We start from the raw sequence: 22,611 nt of genomic DNA, 5'->3' as shown, positions 1-22,611 counted from the left end.
CTAAACATGAATTCATCATTTAATTTTGGAATTTGTGTGAAAATTGGGGGAAAGTTCTTAGACCAAGAATTTGAGTTTTGATTGGGGATTTGACATTGGATTGGGATAACTTTGGTATGGTTAGACTCGTGAGAGTATGAGGATTCTAGAAATGTAAATTTTACCCGATTCCTAGACATGGGCCCAAGGGGCTTTTTGGTTATTTTACCTAATTTCGCGTATTAGCTTAGAATTTAATGGTAGAATCAGTTACTTGAAGTGTTATTTACATTATGTAATTGAATTGAATAGATTTGGGCCATTTGGAGTCGAGCACTCATGGCAAGAACGTGGTCTCGGGTTGATTTTGAGCTGGTTCAAGGTTAGTGGCTTGCCTAACTTATGTGGGGGACCTTCCCCTTAGGATTTGGTATATTTGATAATTGAAATGCCTTGTACGTGAGGTGACGAGTGTGTACTTGAGCTAATTGTTGTAAATCAGGTTTCTTTAAGTTATTTCAATTGTGCTCATTTTTCCTGTTTTATTCTATTTGTAAATTTAGCATGTTGTTAGCTTAGAAGAAAAAAACATGTTTACTTGACTTAATTGCTTCTTTGCTTAAACTGCCTTAATTGCATTACGTGAAGAATGTTAGGCTAGAATTACCTATTTTACTTCGTACGAAATTGAGCTTATTTGAGTATTTCCTTGCGTTGTTGCTGCGTGTTTTACTTTGGGACTACGGAATGATATTCCGGGAGATCCCCCTGCACATTTACATTGGAACTACGGGACTGCACCCGATAAATTCTCCGTGTACTGAGTATTTTCCTTTGGGACTACGGATCGGTATTTCAGGAGATCCCTCGCATTATGAGTTGGACTACGGGACGGTATCCTGGGAGATCCACTAGATATTTATATTTGGGACTACAGGACGGTATCCTAGGAGAACCCTCTGTGTTTACTTTGCTTCCGTAGTAGTCGTTGTTGTCTTTTCATTTGTGTTGCATTTACTGTTGTACTTATTATACTGCTCTGTTCTATAATGTCAAACTTTATATTTTTATTTAACCTCAGTAGGGCCCTGACCTTTCTCATCACTACCCGACCGAGGTTAGGCTTGGCACTTACTGAGACCGTTATGGTGTACTCATGCCTTTTCTGCGCATGTTTTTCATGTGCAGCTCCAGGTACATCGACTCAGTCCTACCACCCATGAGGCGAGGCGACTGCTCTAGAGACTTCAAGGTATATCTGCCGCGTCCGCAGACCGAGGAGTCCCTTTCTATTCTAGCTTTTAAACATTTGCCCTTCTGTATTTCTTTTCCTTGTTAGATATTCTGGAGTTAGACATTGTTAGATATCCAAAGGCTAGTGGTTCCGTGAGTTTCCGGGTTTTGGGATAGTGTATTAGATTCTGAGAAGTTTTGTTGTATATGCCGAGCGGCATTTTAAATATTGTTTTCCTTTGGTTATTTTTGGAGTTTTGATTATTTCTTCCGTAAGTTTCGTTTATGTTCTACATTTGTTAGACTTACCTAGTCGTAGAGACTTGGTGCCGTCACGACAGTTCACGGAGGGTGAACTGGGGTCGTGACAGCTGCCATAGACTGTGCCAAAATATTTACCGAAAAATAATTTATCTTCTTTAATAATTATTTTGATAAAAAGGGGGGTTAAAGGCAAGTGAATCATAGGTGAATCAAAACCCTTTATCTGCTAGTATGATCTGTATGAAAACTAAGACAAAAGTGATATCAATGAACAAAAAGGGAGGAGTTAAAAATAAAATATAATAGGGAGCTTTGTGTATTTGCAAATGTTCTTTCGTCCATAGATGATAAAGAGAGAGCGAGAGTTGTTTTTTTTAAGGATAGAGATGATCTTTTAGCTTCTATGAGAAGCTATCTATATAAAGCAAGGAAGCGCCTTTTTGTGACAAGACCCTTTGACAGTGCTATAAAGACCACTGGAAAGGGCGTTTCTGATTCAGCATAGAGCTGATGATGGCTTATGTTTGAGAGTTGCTGAGAATATGCTCCAGTTGGCACTGGGGTCAGGGCCAAAAGAAAAAGATCCGTTGGGCCGGTGCTCTGGCTTAACCGGTCAAAGATGGCCTCGATCATTCCGAGACGACACTGCTACCTTAAGACACTGGTGACAATGACCATGAAGCCCTCCAGCCGGGACCACCAACTGCAATACCGCAAGTATCTTTTTCTATTGGGCCACGACTTCTATGTGTCATTTCCATATTGACCCATTTGGCTGGTCCAGATTTTCACCCCACACATGCATGGAGGTTGTACTATATTGATTTAGAGTTTAGGGCTCAGGAGTTGGCAAAATATCCAAATTTTACCCATGAATTATGTGTGGTGGTTCAAATTTTCCATTGAACTATGCGTTAATGATGTATATTAATTTTTTGATTGATTGTTAGTCAGAAAGGACAAATCTAACTCATTTTTTGTATGGATAAGGATAAGGATAAGTTTGACCCTTATAACTAAGAGGCAAATCAAAGCAATTTTGTATAATTTAGGGGCAAATTGTCTCTTGCTAAAGAAACGCCTTTAATTTGTCTTTATAGAAATGTTAGTAAACAAAGTGCCTAAAAATAATAGAGAGCATATCCAATTATCCAACTAACTAGAACCCCACCATTATGATGTTGGTGTCGTTGATTTTTCAGGCAACGACCTCGTTGAAATCTACATTTGAGATTTTTTATTTGATTTTTTCGATATCTAAATTCCACAAGTAATTTTTATGCTTGTTGTGCTATAGTTGTGTTTTGTTTATTCATTTCTCTTTCCATGAAGTTCATTTTACACACACACACACACACACACATATATATATATATATATATATATATATATATATATATATATATATATATATATATATGTTGATCGGGTTGCACATCCTAATGGTGTTATATATATGTGGATTGGGGTTAATTTAAGTATTATTAATTAGTTTAAATTGTTAATATCACACCATTTTTATTCAAAATTTTAAATACTTCAACATTTTAAACCAGTAGTACCATATGACATTTAGCATATTTTGTGGAGTAATCGACCTTCAATAATGAAACTATTTTCTTTCTGACAGCTGAAGTAACTAAACAATATAGTTTTTGTTGATTTTTGGAGCCCATTTGCAAACTGCAATCTAGTGACGTCTAGCAATAGAAGCTTAAATTTAAGATGAAAAAAGGATAACGACCCAACAGGCCGTTTTGAGTACAAGCCTTAATTTTCGTGATTTGAGACCTCTCATCGCTTCATTTGATGTTTATTGGTTTGTGTGTTGGTCCGTGTCATTTCCCTGAAAGATTTTACGTAAATTTTGAAAAAAAAATAATTTTTGACTTAAAATGAGGTTTGAGTTGACCACGGTCAACGTTTTTGGTAAACGACCTCGGATCGATATTTTGACAATTTGTAGGCTCGTATAATATTTTTGGACTTGTATGCATGTTTAGTTGGGGTCCCGGTTGACCCGAGCGCGTTACGTCGCATTATGTGAAAGACCGTTAAAAAAAAAAATTAAGTCGAAATTTTGAGTTTTGATGATCAGTTCATATTATTTGATGTTATTTTGATGATTTGAGGTAGCGAGCAAATTTGTAGGATGTATTACACTTGTGTGCATGTTCGGTTTGGAGCTCGAGGGTCTCAGGTGTGTTTTGGATGTATTGCAGAATGATTTGGAACAACTGATGCATAGTTGTGTTGTTGGTGCCAACCTGTAGATCTTGCAAATGTGAGCTACTACGTACTCGCAAATGTTGAGGCACTCGCAAATGCGAGCCTCGCTTTTGCGAGTGACTGCTTGCATCTGCGAAAACGGCTAGGGAATGGGCGCTTCGCAACTGCGAAGTCTGGATCGTAAATGCAGACTGGGGGAGCTCTGCAAATGCAATATATCTATTGCATTTGTGACACTTGGGAATGCTGACCAGCTTCGTAAATGGGAAGCTTTGATCGCATTTGTGCACACGAGGGAGTCGCAAATGCGAGGCATATGTCGCAATTGTGACTTCTGAGGGCCTGTTGCACTGGTCGTTTTTGCGATCAGTGTTCTCCAATTGCGGACATCGCAATTGCAAATAAGAGTTCGCAATTGCGACATCTGTAACTGGGTAAAAGAAGGAAAAGCCGAGACTTAACTTATTTTACACTATTTATCAACCCTAAACACTCTAGATGCAATTTTTGAAGAGGATTTTCTTCCTAAATCATTAGGTAAGCAACTTTAGCTAATTTTCAATCAATTTTAATTACTTTTCCATGAATTTTATCATCAATTCCATGAATTTCAAGGTAGAAATTAGGGGGTTTTGGTAGAATTTAGGGATTTCATAAAATATAGATTTAGACCTCAAATTGAGGTTGAATTTTGAAACAAATTACATAACCGAGCTGGGGGTGAATGGGTAATCAGAATTTGGTCCGAATCTCGAATTTCAACTAAGCAGACTCGGGGTTAACTTTTGTTGACTTTCTCAAAAAATGATCAAAATTGAACCTTTTTCATTCGTGAGTAGTTTCTAAAGCTTGTTTTGAATTGTTTGATTTATAATTGGATAGATTCGGTTTGTTCAAAAGACAAAGCCATGATTGATTGTTGATTTGGTTGTGAAAAGAGGTAAGTATCGTGGTTAACTTTGACTAGAGGAAATTAGGACTTAGTTGGTCCATTTGCTACGTGAATTATGTGTGGGGATGTCATATGTGCAAGATAACGAGTATATATATGTCGTTATGGGTTAAAGCATGCGATTATAATTTGTCTTATTTATACCATATTGTTTCATTCACTATGCCTTCCATGCCTTAGTTAGATTGTTTATTTTTTAATTGTTTTCTTCCGTATTTATTGCTTATATTGAAATTGTTATGATACCAAAAGTTGAGTTTGCTTGTTCTAGCACTATTGTTGAGGTTGACATTGCTTCTCACAGTGTTCAATACTTGGGTTGTTGTTGTTTCTTGGTGAGGAAGGGTGAAAAATACGAAGGGTGTTGTCGTGACATATTTATATATTGTTATCATTAATTGAGCGAATGTGAGGTCAAAGCACGAACGGTGATGTCGTGAACATGCTTATTTATCATGAGAGGTTAAAGCACGGAAGGTGATGTCGTGCATATGCATTTCTATTATGATCACGTGTGAATGAGAGTAAAAGCACGAAGGGTGATGCCGTGCACTTGCATTTATTATGATTTGGTGAGGATGAGAGTAAAACCACAAAGGATGACGCCGTGCGAGTTTATTGATTTCATTGTTTTACTTGACATTTGGTGATGTGGATTATGACTTGGTAGTTTCGTTGGCCGTGTTGGAAAGAGGTTTATTTCATGGTTCCTTATTTATTGTTTCTGTCTATCGTCCCCTATACCTGCCCTACTCAGTTGTTTCATTTGACTCTTTACTTGTTATTCTATTGTGTATATATATATATAGTTATACATGTTTACTGTAGATGTCTTGCCTTAGCCTCTCAGTACCTCGTCGAGGTTAGGCTCGACACTTACAGAGTATATTGGGTGGATTACTCATACTATACTTCTGTACTTATTGTGCAGATCCTGGTGTTGGTCCTAGCGGTAGCATAGAGGAGATTGTTTGGATCCGACTTCTCCAAGAGACTTGAAGTAGAGCTGCACGATGTTCGCACTTCCTGAAATTCCCTTCTATCTTGTTTTACTATTTATCTAGTTTCAGACTCACATTTGTAGTATTCTAGTCGCTCATGTACTTGTGGCTCCGGATTTATAGGATTAATATAGATCACGTTACTTATGTATTTATTTCATGTATTTTAGAGTTTAATAGCCCGTTTGGCCAAGCTTCTAAAATCAGCTTATTTTGAGAAGTGTTTATCTCAAAAGTATTTTTAAAAAAAGTGCTTTTAGTGAGAAGTAGTTTGTGTTTGGCTAATTAATTTGAAAAGTACTTTTGAGCAGTAATTAGTATTTGGCCAAGCTTTTGAAAACTGCTTCTAAGTGTATTTTTCTCAAAAGTGCTTCTTAAAAAAGTGTTTTTGGAGAGAAAATACTTTTTTCTGTTTCTCCAAAACTGCTTCTGCTTCTCCTTAAAATAACTTTTTTTTCTTCCAAAGCTTGGCCAAACACCTTAAGTTTTGGCCAAAAGTGCTTTTGGCAAAAAAAAGCACTTTTGGCCCAAAAATAAGCTTGGCCAAACAGGCTATAACAATCGTTAATTATTATTACTCTGCCTTTAAACTGTTAAAATGGATTAATTCTTTAGCTAACGTTGGCTTGCTTTGCAAGTGAACGTTAGGCGCCATCACGTCCCCGTGTTTGGGATTCCTGAGAAAAAGTCACAAGACTATTAAGATGGTCAGAGAATAAAATTTACGTAGACTCTTTTTCTTTTCCCTCATTTTGATGATTTGAATTGTTGAAAAATATATTAATGAAACTATGCTAATCAATTAATATCATAGATCTCATTTCAAGCTAAACTACTACTTACGGCAATATACCTATACTCTTGTTCGCCTTCAGTTTCTATTTGGCTGCAATTTCTTGTGTCATCAATTCTTTTAAAAGTAAATACTACGTTCCGAAGCCTTAAAAATTTCTTTCTGTCTCATCTCGAGTTACATGCGCAGTCCGGGCGCGTAGCCGGAAAGCCAACAGTGAAAATATGTAGAAAATGATGAATTTTGACTTTAAAATGAATTAAGTTGACTTCGGTCAACATTTTGGGTAAACGGACCCGGACCCGTGATTTGACGGTCCCGAAAAGTCCGTGGAAAAATATGGGACTTGGGCGTATACCCGAAATCGAATTCCGAGGTCCCAAGCCCGAGAAATGAATTTTTTAAAGAAAATTATTTTCTGGAATATTTATGAGTTTTTCAAAATGAACTGTGTTTTAAACTTGATGGTATCGGGCCCGTATTTTTGTTCCGAAGCCTGGTACAGGTCTTATATGAGATTTAAGATGAGTCTATGAAATTTGGCAAGAAACGGACTTGAAATGACGTGAATCAGATCGTATTTGAGAAAAATGGAAAATTTGAAATTCTTAAGAAATTTCATGATTTTGGTGCTAAATTCATAGTTGTTGATGTTATTTTAGTGATTTGAATACACGAGCGAGTCCGTATGATGTTTTTAGGTTGGTGTACATATTTGGTTTGGAGCCCCGAGGGCTCGGGTGAGTTTTGGATAGGTCACAGAGTAGAATTGGACTTGGAAAAATTTCAGGTTTCAGCTATTCTATTGTAGGTCTGCAGGCTTCGCATTTGTGAAGCCTGGCTCTCAAATGCGAGTTCGCAAATGTGAGGGCTGGGTCGCAAATGCAAACTAGCCCAGGACAACATTCCCTCGCAAATGCGAGTTTTCCATCGCAAATGCGATGCACCCCCAGTTACTGCCTTAGTCGCAAATGCGACTCCTGTATCGCAAATGCGACTTTGCATTTGCGAGAGGTCTATAGCAAATGCGAAGAAGACCGGAAAATATACTGGGTCACAAATGCGACATTTTGTTCGCAAATGCGAAGGTCTCAGAATTTTGAAGGGTTCGCAATTGCGAACCTTGGTCGCAATTGCGACATCAGAGACATGTAAACTCATAAATTAGACGCATTTTCAACCATTTTTCATACTCTTTCAAAACCAAAACACCCTAGGGCGATATTTCAAAGGCAACTTCTTCTCCAAATCAATTGTAAGTGATTTCTAACTAGTTTTCTTCAATTTTTAACATTTTTTCACATGATTTCAACTCAAAATCAATGATTTTCATGGGGGAAATTGGGCGTTTTGGGTAGAACCTAGGTTTTTCAAACTTTGGGGATTTGGACCTCGATTTGAGGTCCGATTTCAAAACAAATTATATATTTGGGTTCGCGGGGGAATGGGTAATCGGGTTTTGGTTTGAACGTCGAGTTTTGACCAAGCGGGCCCGAGGCTAATTTTTGACTTTTTGGGAAAAACTTTAGAAAACCTATTTTCATGCATTAGAATTGATTCATTTAGCATTTATTGATGTAATTATGTAACTTGTGGCTAGATACGAGTGAGTTGGTGGTGGAATCAAGAGGTAAAGCAATAGTTGAGGCTTGAATTGTGTCCGTGACATCGAGGTAAGTGTTTGGTCTAACCTTAGCTTGAGAGATTGGGAGTTGTGTCCTATTTGCTATGTGTTATTTGTTGTGTACGACGTATAGGCATGGTGACGAGTATCTATACATTGGTGTCAATCATGCCCGTGAGTCTTATACTATGATTAATGTGACTCAGTTTCGTATTGTTCATGCTCTATATGATAATTTCCATTGAGCAATATGACTTGTGGAAGTATTATTGTTAATTTAACATGGTAGAGCGTTGGCTCAAGTTGAGAATATAATTGTTGAACATTGTAGAGCATTGCTCAAGTTAAGAATTGAACTGTTGAACATCATAGAGCATTGGCTCAAGTTGTGAATTGAGTTGTAAAGTAAATGTGAAAGAATAAAGTAGAGAGAGAGAATCATGATATTGTCTCCCTTGCCGGGATGTTATTGTTTTGATATTGTTCTCCCTTGCCGGAATTTCATTGTTGTACTATTGTTCCCTTGCCAGGATTTTATTGTGATTTCATTTATTTCCTTGCCCTTATTTTTTGTGATTGTTGTTTGGGTGAGGAAGAGTGTTAAAGCACGAAGGGTGTTGTCGTGTATGATTTTCTGAGGAAGAGTGAAATGCACGAAGGGTGATGCAGTGCTGCACGATGTACAATTCCATGCCAATTATATTGATTTTATGGTGAGGATGAGAGTAAAAGCACGAAAGGTGATGTCGTGTAGTTTATATTGATTCTTATGGTGAGGACAAGAGTAAAAGCGTGAAGGGTAATGTCGTGCACTTGTCCTTGATTTTCCTGATTCTTGCTGATAATTGAGTTATGTTGTCCTTTACTTTTATTTACTCATTTTCTGTTGTTACTTGATTTTATTTTGATGTTATAGATTCCCTTACTCTATTTGCCTTGTGATTGTTGCTTATGTGAGGAAGAGTGTAAAGCACGAAGGGTGATGCCATGTATTGTTTTGGTGAGAGAGTGTTAAAGCACGAAGGGTGATGCCGTGCACTTGTCTTTGATTTCCTGATTTTTTATTAATAACTAAGTTATGGTTTCTCTACAATTAATTGTTGGTTTCCTGTTAATACTTGTTGTACCCCGCAACATGATTCCCCCTTCCTATTTTCAATTGAACTGTGGTGATCCTCATATTTATTTGTTGTTCTTCTGTTATTATTCAATGTCCCACCAACATGTTACCCCCTCCCACACTTAACTGCACATTACTGTTCTTCTTTTCCGCTGTATAGGATTTAACTGCACAGGTTTATTTGATAGCCTGGTCCTAGCCTCGTCACTACTTCGCCGAGATTAGGCTAGGCACTTACCGGCACATGGGGTCGGTTGTGCTGATACTACACTCTGCACTCTTTTGTGTAGATCCCAGTGCTGTAGACTTCGGACCGTAGTGAGATTGTTGTTTCTTGTTCATCAGACGACCCGAGGTAGTCCTGCAAGCATCCGCAGGCCTTGGCGTCTCCTTCTATATTCTATTTCTGATTCTTTCATGTATTTCCAGAGACATTGTTGTATTTATTTCTTTCATACCTTTATTTGTAGTACTCCTATACAGTCTGTGAAGTTGTGACACCAGTCTTGGGTAGGTTTGTTATGGATTGGCATTAGCAGTATTATTAAAACTTTACAATGCAGCCTTCCGCTTATTCAATTCTGTTGTTATCAAATTGTTGGCTCTTAACTATTATCGGATTAAAAATAGAAACAAGGTAAATAGTTCAGTTGGTTGGCTCGCCTAGCTTTCACTAGTAGGCGCCATTACGACTCTCAAGGGTGAAAAATCCGGGTCGTGATAACTTGGTATCAGAGCTCTAGGTTACATGGGTCTCACAGTTCACAGACAAACTTAGTAGAGTCTGAGGGATCGGTACGGAGATGTCCGTATTTATCCCCAGAGGCTACAGAGTTAGGAAAAACTTCGCATCTATTCTTTCCTGTCATGCTAGTTTGTTCTCTCAATGCTAAATTGAAACATCTACTCTTGTCCTTTCGCGAATGACGAGGTCACGTACTGCTTCTTCAGCCGAACAACAACACAGACCGGTGTTAGATCAGCTACATCTTCGGAGGCCTTGCAGAGGTTGGATAGGTTTCACCAAGCTCTTCGCTGCCACTTTCAGCGGTGCATCTTCTGAGGATCCCTAGGATTATCTAGACAGTTGTCATGAGGTTCTCGGGAACATGGGGATAGTGGAGACCAATGGGGTCGACTTTGCTACTTTTCGCTTGTCTGGATCCGCCAAGACTTAATGGAGAGATTATTGTTTGGCTAGACTAGTTAGGTCATCAGCTTTGACATGGGATCAGATTTCTCAGCTATTTTGGAGAAGTCTTGTCCTGTCACTCCGAGAGAGGTCTACCTGAGGCAGTTTGAGCGTCTCTAGCAGAGTTCTATGACTGTTACTTAGTACGAGACCAGGTTTAATAATTTGACCCGTTATGCTCTTCTTATACTTCCCATTGAGAGAGAGAGTGAGGAGGTTCATTGAGGGACTCGTTCAGCCCGCTCAGTCAGATAGAGGTGGAGGTAGAGGTTCTAGAGGTGGAGGTAGAGGTATTAGAGGTGGAGGTTCAGGTACTGTTCTAGTTTGTAGTAGAGATGCTTCGATTTTATTTGATCCAGGATCTACGTACTCCTATGTGTCATCTCATTTTGCACCGTATATGGTCATGCCTAGTGATTCTTTGAGTGCTCCTATTTATGTGTCTACACTGGTGGATGATTCTATTATGGTAGATCGAGTCCATCATTCATCTATAGTAATGATTGGGGGTCTTGAGACTCGTGTAGATTTGCTCCTTTTGGACATGGTTGATTTTGATGTCATATTAGGGATGGACTGGTTATTACCTTACCACGCTATCTTGGACTGTCATGCCAAGACTGTGACCTTAGCCTTGTTGGATTTACCTCGTTTAGAGTGGAGAAGGACTCCTGGTCATTCTACCCGTAGTATTATCTCTTATATGAAGTCTCGGCGTATGGTCGAGAAGGGGGTGTTTGGCCTATTTAGCCTATGTTTGTGATTCTAGTGCTGAGATTCCTTCTATTGATTCAGTGCCCGTTGTTCGTGAGTTTCCTGAGGTATTCCCTTCAGACCTGCCGGGTATGCCACCCGACAGGGATATTGACTTTTGCATTGATTTGGCTCCGGGTACTCAGCCCATTTCTATCCCGTCGTATCTTATGGCCCCACCTGAGTTGAAAGAATTGAAGGAGCAGTTGCAAGTCTTGCTTGAAAAGGGTTTCATTAGACCTAGTGTTTCGCCTTGGGGCGCGCTGGTGTTGTTTGTAAGAAGAAGGACGGATCGATGAGAATGTGTATTGATTACCAGCAATTGAACAAGGTTACAATCAATAATAAGTATCCATTACCGAGGATTGATGATTTGTTTGATCAGCTTCAGGGTGCCAAGATATTTTTGAAGATTGACTTGAGATCTGGCTACCATCAGTTGAGGATTAGGGCATCCGATGTCCCTAAGACAGCTTTCCGCACTTAGTACGGGCATTATGAGTTCTTGGTAATGTCGTTCGGGTTGACAAATGCCCCAGCAACTTTTATGGATTTGATGAACCGAGTGTTCAGGCCTTACTTGGATTCGTTCGTGATAGTCTTCATTGATGATATTCTGATCTATTCCCACAGTCGGGAGGAGCATGAGCAGCATCTTAGAGTGGTTCTTCAGACTTTGAGGGACAGTCAATTGTATGCCAAGTTTTTGAAGTGTGAGCTCTAGTTGAGTTCAATGGCATTCCTAGGTCATGTTGTATCAGCAGAGGGTATTCAGGTTGATCCGAAGAAGATTGAGGCAGTCAAGAACTGGCCTAGACAAGAATTAGCTATAGAGATACGGAGTTTCTTGGGGTTGGCAGGTTATTATCGTCAGTTTGTGGAGAGGTTTTCGTCTATTGCAGCCCCGATAACTAGGCTGACCCAGTAGGGTGCCCAGTTCAGATGGTCAGATGAGTTTGAGGCGAGCTTTCAGAAGCTCAAGATAGCTATGACTACGGCACCGGTGCTGGTTTTGCCTACAGGTTTAGGGGCCTTATACGGTTTATTGTGATGCATCTTGTATTGGACTTAGTGCGGCGTTGACGCAGGGTGGACAGGTTATTGCCTATGCTTCACAGCAGTTAAAGATTCATGAGAAGAACTATGCGGTTCATGATTTGGAGTTGGCAGCTATTGTTCACGCATTGAAGATTTGGAGACATTATCTGAATGGCGTGCCATGTAAGGTGTTCACGAACAACAAGAGTTTGCAGTATTTGTTCAAGCAGAAGGAGCTAAATTTGAGACAGAGAAGATGGTTGGAGCTATTAAAGGACTATGATATCACTATCTTATATCATCCAGGAAAGGCCAATGTGGTGGCCGATGCTTTGAGTAGGAAGTCAGCCAATATGGGCAGTCTCGCTTATATTCTGGTCGGTGAGAGGCCGCTTGCTTTGGATGTTCAGGCTTTGGCCAATCAGTTCGTGAGGTTGGATGTTTCTGAGCCTAGTCGTGTGTTAGCTTGCACAGTCGCTCGTTCTTATTTATTGGAGCGCATCCAAGATCGGCGGTACGATGATCCCCATTTGTGTCTCCTTAGAGACACGGTGCAACACGGAGGTTCCAAGTAGGCTACCTTAGGAGATGAAGGAGTTCTGAGATTGTAGGGTCAAGTTTGTGTGCCTAATGTGGATGGACTCCGAGAGTTGATTTTAGAGGAGTCCCATAGTTCCCGATACACTATTCATCCGGGCGCCGTGAAGATGTATCGGGATTTTCGGCAGCATTATTGGTGGAGAAGAATGAAGAAGGATATCATTGCATATGTGGCTCGGTGTTTGAATTGTTAGTAGGTTAAGTACGATCATCAGAGGCCTGGTGGTTTGTTCTAGAAGATTGAGATTCCTAGGTGGAAGTGGGAGTGTATTACTATGGACTTCGTTGTTGGACTCCCACAGACTCAGAGGAAATTTGATGTAGTGTGGGTTATTGTTGATAGGCTGACCAAGTCAGCACATTTCATTCTTGTGGCAGTCTCCTATTCTTCCGAGAGGTTAGCGGAGATCTATATCCGGGAGATTGCTCGTCTTCATGGTGTGCTCGTGTCTATCATTTCGGATCGAGGTACGCAGTTTACCTCACATTTATGGAGAGCAGTTCAGCGAGAGTTGGTCATAGGGGTTGAGTTGAGTACAACGTTTCATCCTCAGACGGATGGGCAATCCGAGCAGACTATTCAGATTTTGGAGGATATGCTCCGAGATTGTGACATTGACTTTGGAGGCTCGCGGGACCAGTTTTTGCCTTTAGCGGAGTTTGCCAACAACAACAGCTACAAGTCGAGTATCTAGATGGCTCATTATGAGGCTTTGTATGGTAGGCAGTGTCGGTCGCCGATTAGATGTTTCGAGCCAGGGGAAGCTCGGTTGTTGGGTATAGATCTAGTGTAGGATGCCTTGGACAAGGTCAGGATCATTCAGGATAGGCAAAAGAGTTATGCCGACCGCAAGGTTCGTAATTTGGAATTCATGGTCGGTGAGCGGATATTGCTTCGAGTGTCACCTATGAAGGGCGTGATGAGATTTGGGAAGAAGGGCAAGCTTAGCCGTAGGTTCATTGGCTCGTTTGAGATTCTTGATCGAGTAGGAGAGGTGACTTACAGACTTGCGTTACCGCCGAGCTTATCAGCCGTGCATCCAGTGTTTCATGTGTTTATGCTTCGGATGTATCACGGCGATCCATCCCACTTGTTAGATTTCAGCATTGTCCAGTTGGACAAAGACTTGTCTTATGAGGAGGAGCCGATAGCTATTCTAGACCGGCAGGTTCATCAGTTGAGATCGAAGAGTTTTTCTTTTGTTCGTATTCAGTTGAGAGGTTAGCCTGCTAAAGCATCAACCTGGGAGTCCGAGCCCAATATGCGAAGCCCTTATCCCCATCTTTTCCCTAACTCAGGTACTTCTGTCTTCTGTCCGTTCGAAGACGAACGGTTGTTTTAGAGGTGGAGAATGTGATGACCCAAAAGGTCATCACTTATTTTAAAATTAAATACTGCATTTCGAGGCCTAAAAACCTCTTCCTCTCTCACCTTGATTTGCGTGCGCAGTCCGGCCGTGTAGCCGAAAAGATAATATGTGAAAATCTGTGGAAAATGATGAATTTTAACTTTAAAATGAATTAAGATGACTTTGGTCAATATTTTGGGTAAACGAACCCGAACCTGTGATTTGACGGTCCCATAGGATTCGCGGAAAAATATGGGACTTGGGCGCATGCCCGAAATCGAATTCCGAGGTCCCAAGCCCGAGAAATAAAATTTTTAAAGAAAACATTGTTTTCTGGAATATTTATGAGTTTTTGAAAATGAAATGTGTTTAAAACTTTATGGTATCCGGACCGTATTTTGGTTTCGGAGCCCGGTACAGGTCTTATATGAGATTTAAGATGAGTCTGTGATATTTTACAAGAAACGGACTTGAAATGACGTGAATCAGACCGTATTTGAGAAAAATGGAAAATTTGAAGTTCTTAAGAAATTTCATGATTTTGATGCTAAATTCATAGTTGTTGATGTTATTTTAGTGATTTGAATGCACGAGCGAATCCGTATGATATATTTTGGTTGGAGTGCATGTTTGGTTTGGAGTCCCGAGGGCTCGGGTGAGTTTTGGATGGGCCATGGATTAGAATTGGACTTGGAAAAATTTCAGGTTTCAGCTGTTCTATTGCAGGCCTGCAAGCTTCGCATTTGCGAAGCCTGGCTCGCAAATGAGAGGGCTGAGTCATAAATGCGAGCTAGCCCAGGCCAGCATTTCCTCGCAAATGTGAGTTTCCACCGCAAATGCGATACTCCTCCAGTTACTGCCTTAGTCGCAAATGCGACTTCGCATTTGCGAGAGGTCTATTGCAAATGCGAAGAAGACCGGAAAATAGACTGGGTCGCAAATGCGAAGGTCTTAGAATTCTGAAGGGTTCGCAACATCACAGACTTGTAAACTCATATCTTAGGCGAATTTCAACCATTTTTCACACTCTTTCAAAATCAAAGCACCCTTGGGCGATTTTTCAAAGGCAACTTCTTCTCCAAATCAATTGTAAGTGATTTCTATCTAGTTTTCTTCAATCCTTAATATCTTTTCACATGATTTCAACTCAAAATCAATGTTTTTCATGGGGGAAATTGGGTGTTTTGGGTAGAACCTGGGTTTTTTAAATTTTGGGGATTTTGACCTCGATTTGAGGTCTGATTTCAAAACAAATTATATATCTGGGTTCGTGGGGAATGGGTAATCGGGTTTTGACCAAGCGATCCCGGGGCCGATTTTTGACTTTTTGGAAAAAAATTTAGAAAACCTATTTTCATACATTAGAATTGATTCATTTAGCATTTATTGATGTAATTATGTAACTTGTGGCTAGATACGAGCGAGTTGGTGGTGGGATCAAGAGGTAAAGCGATAGTTGAGGCTTGAATTCTGTTCATGGCATCGAGATAAGTGTTTGGTCTAACCTTAACTTGAGGGATTAGGAGTTGTATTCTATTTGCTATGTGTTATTTGTTGAGTACGACGTATATGCATAGTGACGAGTATCTATACGTTGGTGTCAAGAATGCCCGTGAGTCTTATACTATGATTAATGCGATCCCGTTTCGTATTGTTCATGCTCTATATGATAATTTCTATTGAGGAATATGACTTATGGAAGTATTATTGTTAATTTAACATGGCAGAGCGTTGGTTCAAGTTGAGAATTTAATTGTTGAACATTGTAGAGCATTGCTCAAGTTAAGAATTGAACTGTTGAACATCATAGATCATTGGCTCAAGTTGTGATTTGAGTTGTGAAGTAAATTTGAAAGAATAAAGGAGAGAGAGAATCATGATATAGTCTCCCTTGCCGGGATGTTATTATTTTGATATTGTTTTCCCTTGCCGAGATTTGATTGTTGTACTATTGTTCCCTTGCCAGAATTGTATTGTGATTTCATTTATTTCATTGCCCTTATTTCTTGTGATTGTTGTTTGGGTGAGGAAGAGTGTTAAAGCACGAAGGATGATGCCGTGTATGATTTTGTGAGGAAGAGTGTAAAGCACGAAGGGTGATGCCGTGCCACACGATGTACAATTCCGTGCCAATTATATTGATTTTATGGTGAGGATGAGAGTAAAAGAACAAAAGGGTGATGCCGTGCAGTTTATATTGATTCTTATGGTGAGGACAAGAGTAAAAGCACGAAGGGTGATGCTGTGCACTTGTCCTTGATTTTCCTGATTCTTGCTGATAATTGAGTTATGTTGTCTTTTACGTTTATTTACTGATTTTCTGTTGTTACTTAATTTTATTTTGGTGGTGTAGATTCCCTTACCCTATTTGCCTTGTGATTGTTGCTTGGGTGAGGAAGAGTGTAAAACACGAAGAGTGATGCCGTGTATTATTTTGATGAGAGAGTGTTAAAGCACGAAGGGTGATGCCGTGCACTTGTCTTTGATTTCCTGATTTTTTATTGATAACTGAGTTATGGTTTCTCTACATTTAATTGTTGGTTTCCTGTTGATACTTGTTGTACCCCGCAACATGATTCCTCCTTCCTATTTTCAATTGAACTGTGGTGATCCTCATATTTATTTGTTGTTCTTTTGTTATTATTCGATGTCCCCCCAACATGTTACCCCCTCCCATACTTAACTGCATATTACTGTTCTTCTTTTCCGCTGTATATGATTTAACTGCACAGGTTTATTTGATAGTCTGGTCATGACCTCGTCACTACTTCGCCGAGGTTAGGCTAGACACTTACCAGCACATGAGGTCGGTTGTGCTGATACTATACTCTGCACTCTTTTGTGCAGATCCAGTGTTGTAGACTTCGGACCGCAATGAGATTAATGTTTCTTGTTCATCAGGTGACCCGAGGTAGTCCTGCAGGCGTCCGCAGGCCTTGGCGTCTCCTTCTATCTACTATTCCGGTTTCTTTTATGTATTTCTAGAGACAGTTTTATATTTATTTCTTTCAGAACTTTATTTGTAGTACTCCTAGACAGTATGTGAAATTGTGACACCAGTCTTAGGTATGTTTGTTATGGATTGACATTAGCACTATTATTAAAACTTTACAATGCAGTCTTCCGCTTATTCAATTTTGTTGTTATCAAATTGTTGGCTCTTAACTGTTATCCGATTAAAAATGAAAATAAGGTAAATAGTTCAGTTAATTGGCTTGCTTAGCTTTCACTAGTAGGTGCCATCACGACTTCCGAGGGTGGGAAATTCTGGTCGTGACATTTCTACATTTTATCACACGAGCTCCCAACTCTTGCTGCTGGCATCCAACTTCTTATCCAGTTCTATAGGAAATAGGACATAGTATTACTTAAGAGGTGAAGTGTTAGATGTATATTTCTATTATATAGAAGAGAAAGAGTTTCGACATGTGTGTTTTATGTTATTTTTAAAAAGTTTGAGGGTATATTAATCTTTTCGCGTCAATTCTTACAATATCATATACGTGTCTAGATTTGTCCATGCAAATTCTACGTGTAAGTTATAAATGGCTCCACGTGTATTTTAGCAGGCAACAAAATAAAGTTTTCCTTTAATTCAGATTTTGATTCACTCTCACATCTTTTGACCTTTTTCCTCATGGGTTCTCTTCACCCAAATTCATTGATCAAATTTATTTTCCACCTTTCCTCCAAAAATTATGTTCTCTGTTACTTATTCTCCATGCTAAAAAGTTATATCTTGATTTTTCGATGAAAATTTTCAGTACTTCTTAGGTCTTAGAGGTTAAAAGACACCAGAATATCCTTGGTGATTTCTTCTTATGCCATTTAAGTATGTGCGAATTTCAGTTCCAATTCCAGAATTCTAGAACCAACAAGAGAGTTTTTGGGGAAAAAGGAGGGTTATGAAAGAAGTCGAATGCTGATGGTGCTAGGTTGATTTATCAGTTTGCTGTAAGTGTTTCACTGCCTTGATCTCACCAAGTTATGTATTAGCTTTAACATTGTGGTAAACTTTTCTCCTTTTATACTTTGATGTTAATTTCTCAGTTGAGGGATAAAAAGAGCCTTAGTGCAATAGCTTATTACATGTTGTTTGGTTAATACTTCAGACCAAAGCTCCATCAATTAGCTTTTGTTTAGCTGGGAAGATGAAAAGATCATAAAGATTCAAATACCATCTCTTTTGCTTAAATATTTTTCTGTACATTTGAAAGCGCGCAATCAAATCCTAAGATATTGGTTTAATACATGGGATTTAGTTAGTATTTACTTTCTAATTAGGTCGCCTCTATTAACAAATATTATGCATTGTCAAACATGTGCTACATAATAATGAAGTTAATGTGTATCATACGTTTGAATTTGAGGTCCTATGTTTCATAAATTGATTCATTTGATATGCTTTTGCATAGTAAATTGTTTCCTAACCATTATATTTACTTAGTTGACCTGTAAGTTAATATTTTTTATCATTTCGTCCAGATAACTTATTTACTACTTTGAATTTTTTAATATAGGCATTTAATTTCACGATCTACTTTATTTTTATGTGATTCTTTAATAGGCTGATGCACCTTGAATTTCCATTAATTTTGTTTCAATCATTTTCTTTCTGCTTCTGTATTATATTTGTATTATCTTATAGTCTTAAAATCTGCTTAGGTGAACTGACAATATAATGATTTCTTCCATATCTTAGTCATTTGAGCATACCTTACATTTGGTCTAATTGGTTTGGGGGGTTTCTTCTTGATAGTTGGAGGAGATTAGGACTAAATTATGGTTTTCGGAAGCTTTCTTTCTTTTTTTTTTTTTTGAAGCTCTATCATTTGTATTTGATGGTTGATAATTTTATTATTTCCAAGATGCAATAGATAACCTTTGTGCCATCAAATAGTCAGTAGGGTCCCTTTATATCATTATATGTCATCAATCTTCATGTGATATTTCAAAAACAGGGATCATATTTAGTCCTTTTGCATTGACATGATACTAAACTGCAGATCTTAGGTGCTTAAACAAGAATTATCTTCAAAATTTCAAATTTTGCATTTTATTTTACCTAAGAGATTATCGGAAAGAAGGTTGACAGTCTGACATTATAACTCTCTTCATTTGCCTTTGTCTTGTGAATTCTGAGATAAAGGAAGAGGAGAAAAAAATTTGAGAACTTTATAAACATGGGCGACGAATAGTGGTTCTTGTGATATTATGGATTATTTCCACCTTTCAAATTTTTTTCTCTTGCTAATTTTTCTTTCATTTAATTAATTACCCAAGAAATTATTTAATGTCTCAATCTACATTTGATTTTTATAAGAATAAATCTGTTAGGAAAAAAAGCATTAAGTGGTTAATTATTATTGCTTAGGAAGTTCAAACTTTGATAAACAGAACGTGAGTAAAAGCTTTGTGCCTAGCTTAGAAGGATCCATCCTGATGGTAATGTTACGCTTCTTATTAGCTTGATTTGACATTGGAGTTGCACATGTTTGAAGAAAAGAGTATCTGAAATTATCTCAAAACCCAAGTTGTTTCTTTGTTGTATTCATCAGCTGGTTGCATTTTCTATTGCTTGCAGTGAAAGCATACATGCTATTGTGACCAACACTACCGTGGAGATCATGGTTCCTCGAGATGTTCTTAACTTTGAATATGCAAGAATTGAAGCACAAGTATGTTAGCACATACCTTTTCCTTTTATTAATCGGTGTAGCGGGAAGACACAAGATAATTCAAAATTGTACCTCGACTTCTTAGTTTAAGAACTTGAGAAAGTAATCAAAAGATGGCTTTTCAAGATCGACAGCTCAGCATGAGATCGTCTGAAATAGAACTTCTAATATACCTGACGCTGCTTGTGTGATTAAGTTTAAGATTATGTTGGCTCAAATTTCTCAATTGGAAAATCTCTTTTTGTTCATGCTATATTTCCTTTACTAGAATACTTTCATTTCCTATCACTAATAATTTTATTTTGAAATAATGACACTAATCAACTTTTGGCTGTAAGGGTTCTTGTGATGAATTTAATGAGGCAGATGCCGAGACTAATGAAATGTTTTTACTTTTTTGAGAAACGAGTGGGGTTTCCTTCACTATGTCACACCTCTTTTTTGCGCGCCCGCCCCGAAGGGTAAAATGCGCGGGGGAGTTTTTTCAATTTAAGTGACAATATTCGAAATGAGATTATTTATTAAATTCAGAGTCGCCACCTGGGAAAGGTTTGGCTTTTGGTGTCCCAAGTCACCGGTTTATCTTGAATCCCAAATCGAGGAGATTTTCGACTTTTCCAAATGAAGTCTGCGAACCAGAAATTCTAAGTAAGGAATTCTGTTGACCCGAGGGAAGGTGTTAGGCACCCTCGAATCCCGTGGTTCTAGCACGGTCGTTTAAATTGTGATAATGGCCAAATATCTGATTTAAATACATGTTACGACTTACGTGCTTTTATTAATTTTAAACCGCTTTTATTATTATCATTTATTTTTATAGAATTACAACGTCGTGAAAATGCATCTCGAACCACGTCACAATCAATGCACCCGTGGTCGTCGACACGTTTAGACTTCGTTGAGATTTGGATTTGGGTCACATCAATGTGCACCCGAATTTAAGAATGTAATTTAATTAAGTCGCGCCTAAAGCAACTAGCGTATAGTTATTTTGCAGGAAGACCGTAAAATTCACTAAACGGCCTGTCCCGAATTCTAAGTATTTTAATATATACATTTAGAGGGCCCCGCAACTTGTGCATTTTTTGTGTGTCGAGGCTCGTCTCATTTTATTTAAAAGGATAAACCTACAATGACTATATTTTCTATTATGTTTGTCTCTAAAAAAGAAAAAAAATACATACTTAATTAAATTGCTTGTCTGGCTAATTTGGCCTCTTATTAGTTATTGTATTAATTCTATGCGAGGTGGAAAAATTCTGAGGTTTATTGGACATGCTTTCAGTTTGATAAAAAATTGCATATAAGACAAATATCATGCCTAAACTCACCATAGGTGTCTGTCCCATCTTAATTCAAACTGGCCTTTTCAACAAATTAACAGCATTGACTACTATAAGCTACTATCAATGGGAATTTATTTTGATCTAAGCGCCAGACCTCTTACCCGAACTCAGGCCAATTAAATTAGTTTTCCTCCAAATTGTCGCATTATTTCGGAACAATGAACCTATATCGAAACAAGGAATCTAACAAAAGAGTTGGCGTACATGGCTAACCCGTTAACGTAACACCACATAAGAATTCGTTTGGAATACATTTATCTTGAAATCAAATGGGACAAGATATAACAGATTTGACAGTTCAAAGGTCTAAACAAGAGTATATACAGATGCTTGTCATGATTCTATGTTATGCTATCACCACTAAATCAAACCCAATGGTTACGCACATGGAAATACATCGGATCTAAAAACAATACTATCTAACAACTTAATCTCACTTAGGATGTGTGTTAATTCATACAGAGCAGTTGTAGCTTGGAATGAAATTAAACAGATACAGGCCAACTTATCATTCAACCTATGGCTCTATTTTGAACACAAGCATTGTGAAGTAAACAACATTCATTTCTTTATTTCTGCTTCAAAACTTCAAGCTTTCAACAACACATGGTTTCAGAAGTGTGTACCTGGAAGTGTTTACAGCTGAAGAAGAAGAGGAGTCAGTAGAGTAACAATGGCAACAAATGCAGCAGCAGTAACAGAATAGCAGCAGCAGCTCAAAGCAACACAGCAAAAAAAAGGCTAGAGTGCAAGAATGCAACTATAGCCGATGGAAAAATAGCCAAATGACAGCAGCAAGTAGTGCAGTAGAAACAAAACTTCAGAACAAACCAAGTCCAGGAGAAACAAACAATGCAAACCAACCAATGTACTTAGTTGAGACTTGGGAGAAATCAGAATTGATTGAACAGGTTGAAATCAGGTGAAATCCAAACAAACAGAAAGAAGAAACAGTTTCTGATTGTTATCTATACGTTTTCCCTCCCTTGCGTATGCCTTACTTCTCTTATCTCTCTATGTATCTTTTCTGAAAAAATCCAGAGAATCCCAGTCTAACTTTTCTAGTCCAAAATCTGTATGTCTTTTTCAATTCTCTGTTTTTCAGCCCCTTTCAAAATTCAGTCCTCCAAATCAAATTTTTCCAGTCCCCTTTTCTAATGGAAGTTCCTCTGTTTTATAAGCCTAAACTCAGCCCTTTAACAGCCTGTTAGACAAATCAGAACCCCTCCCATGTGATCTGTTTTCTTTCCACTCAACTACTTAAAATAAGACCCTCCCATGATATTCCCTGACAAATATATCTTTGAATGGGCTTATTATTTCTAAATTAAGACAGGATATGGGCAGCCTGACTAGGACCTGACAGCATATGCTGTCCCATTTGCTCTAATTATTAAAGAAACACAGTGCACATGCTGCCCAAGAATGCACATGCCATCAATTTTAAACCAAAATCTGAA

General features: G+C 38.5%; 1 long non-coding RNA gene across 1 annotated transcript; it reads left to right on the top strand.

Annotated features, from left to right (window-relative positions):
* Window positions 1-17,731: 17,731 nt before the first annotated feature.
* On the top strand, window positions 17,732-20,053 carry LOC107781310 (uncharacterized). Its single transcript, XR_001646982.2, has 2 exons — window positions 17,732-18,081; window positions 19,712-20,053. It is a non-coding gene; the product is annotated as an uncharacterized LOC107781310 (long non-coding RNA).
* The last annotated feature ends 2,558 nt before the right edge of the window (window positions 20,054-22,611 follow it).

Source organism: Nicotiana tabacum, chromosome 20 (assembly GCF_000715075.1).
Source record: "Nicotiana tabacum cultivar K326 chromosome 20, ASM71507v2, whole genome shotgun sequence".
Taxonomy (NCBI): domain Eukaryota; kingdom Viridiplantae; phylum Streptophyta; class Magnoliopsida; order Solanales; family Solanaceae; genus Nicotiana; species Nicotiana tabacum.
Note: the sequence above shows the minus strand (reverse complement) of the source record. Positions and strands in the feature narration are given on the sequence as shown.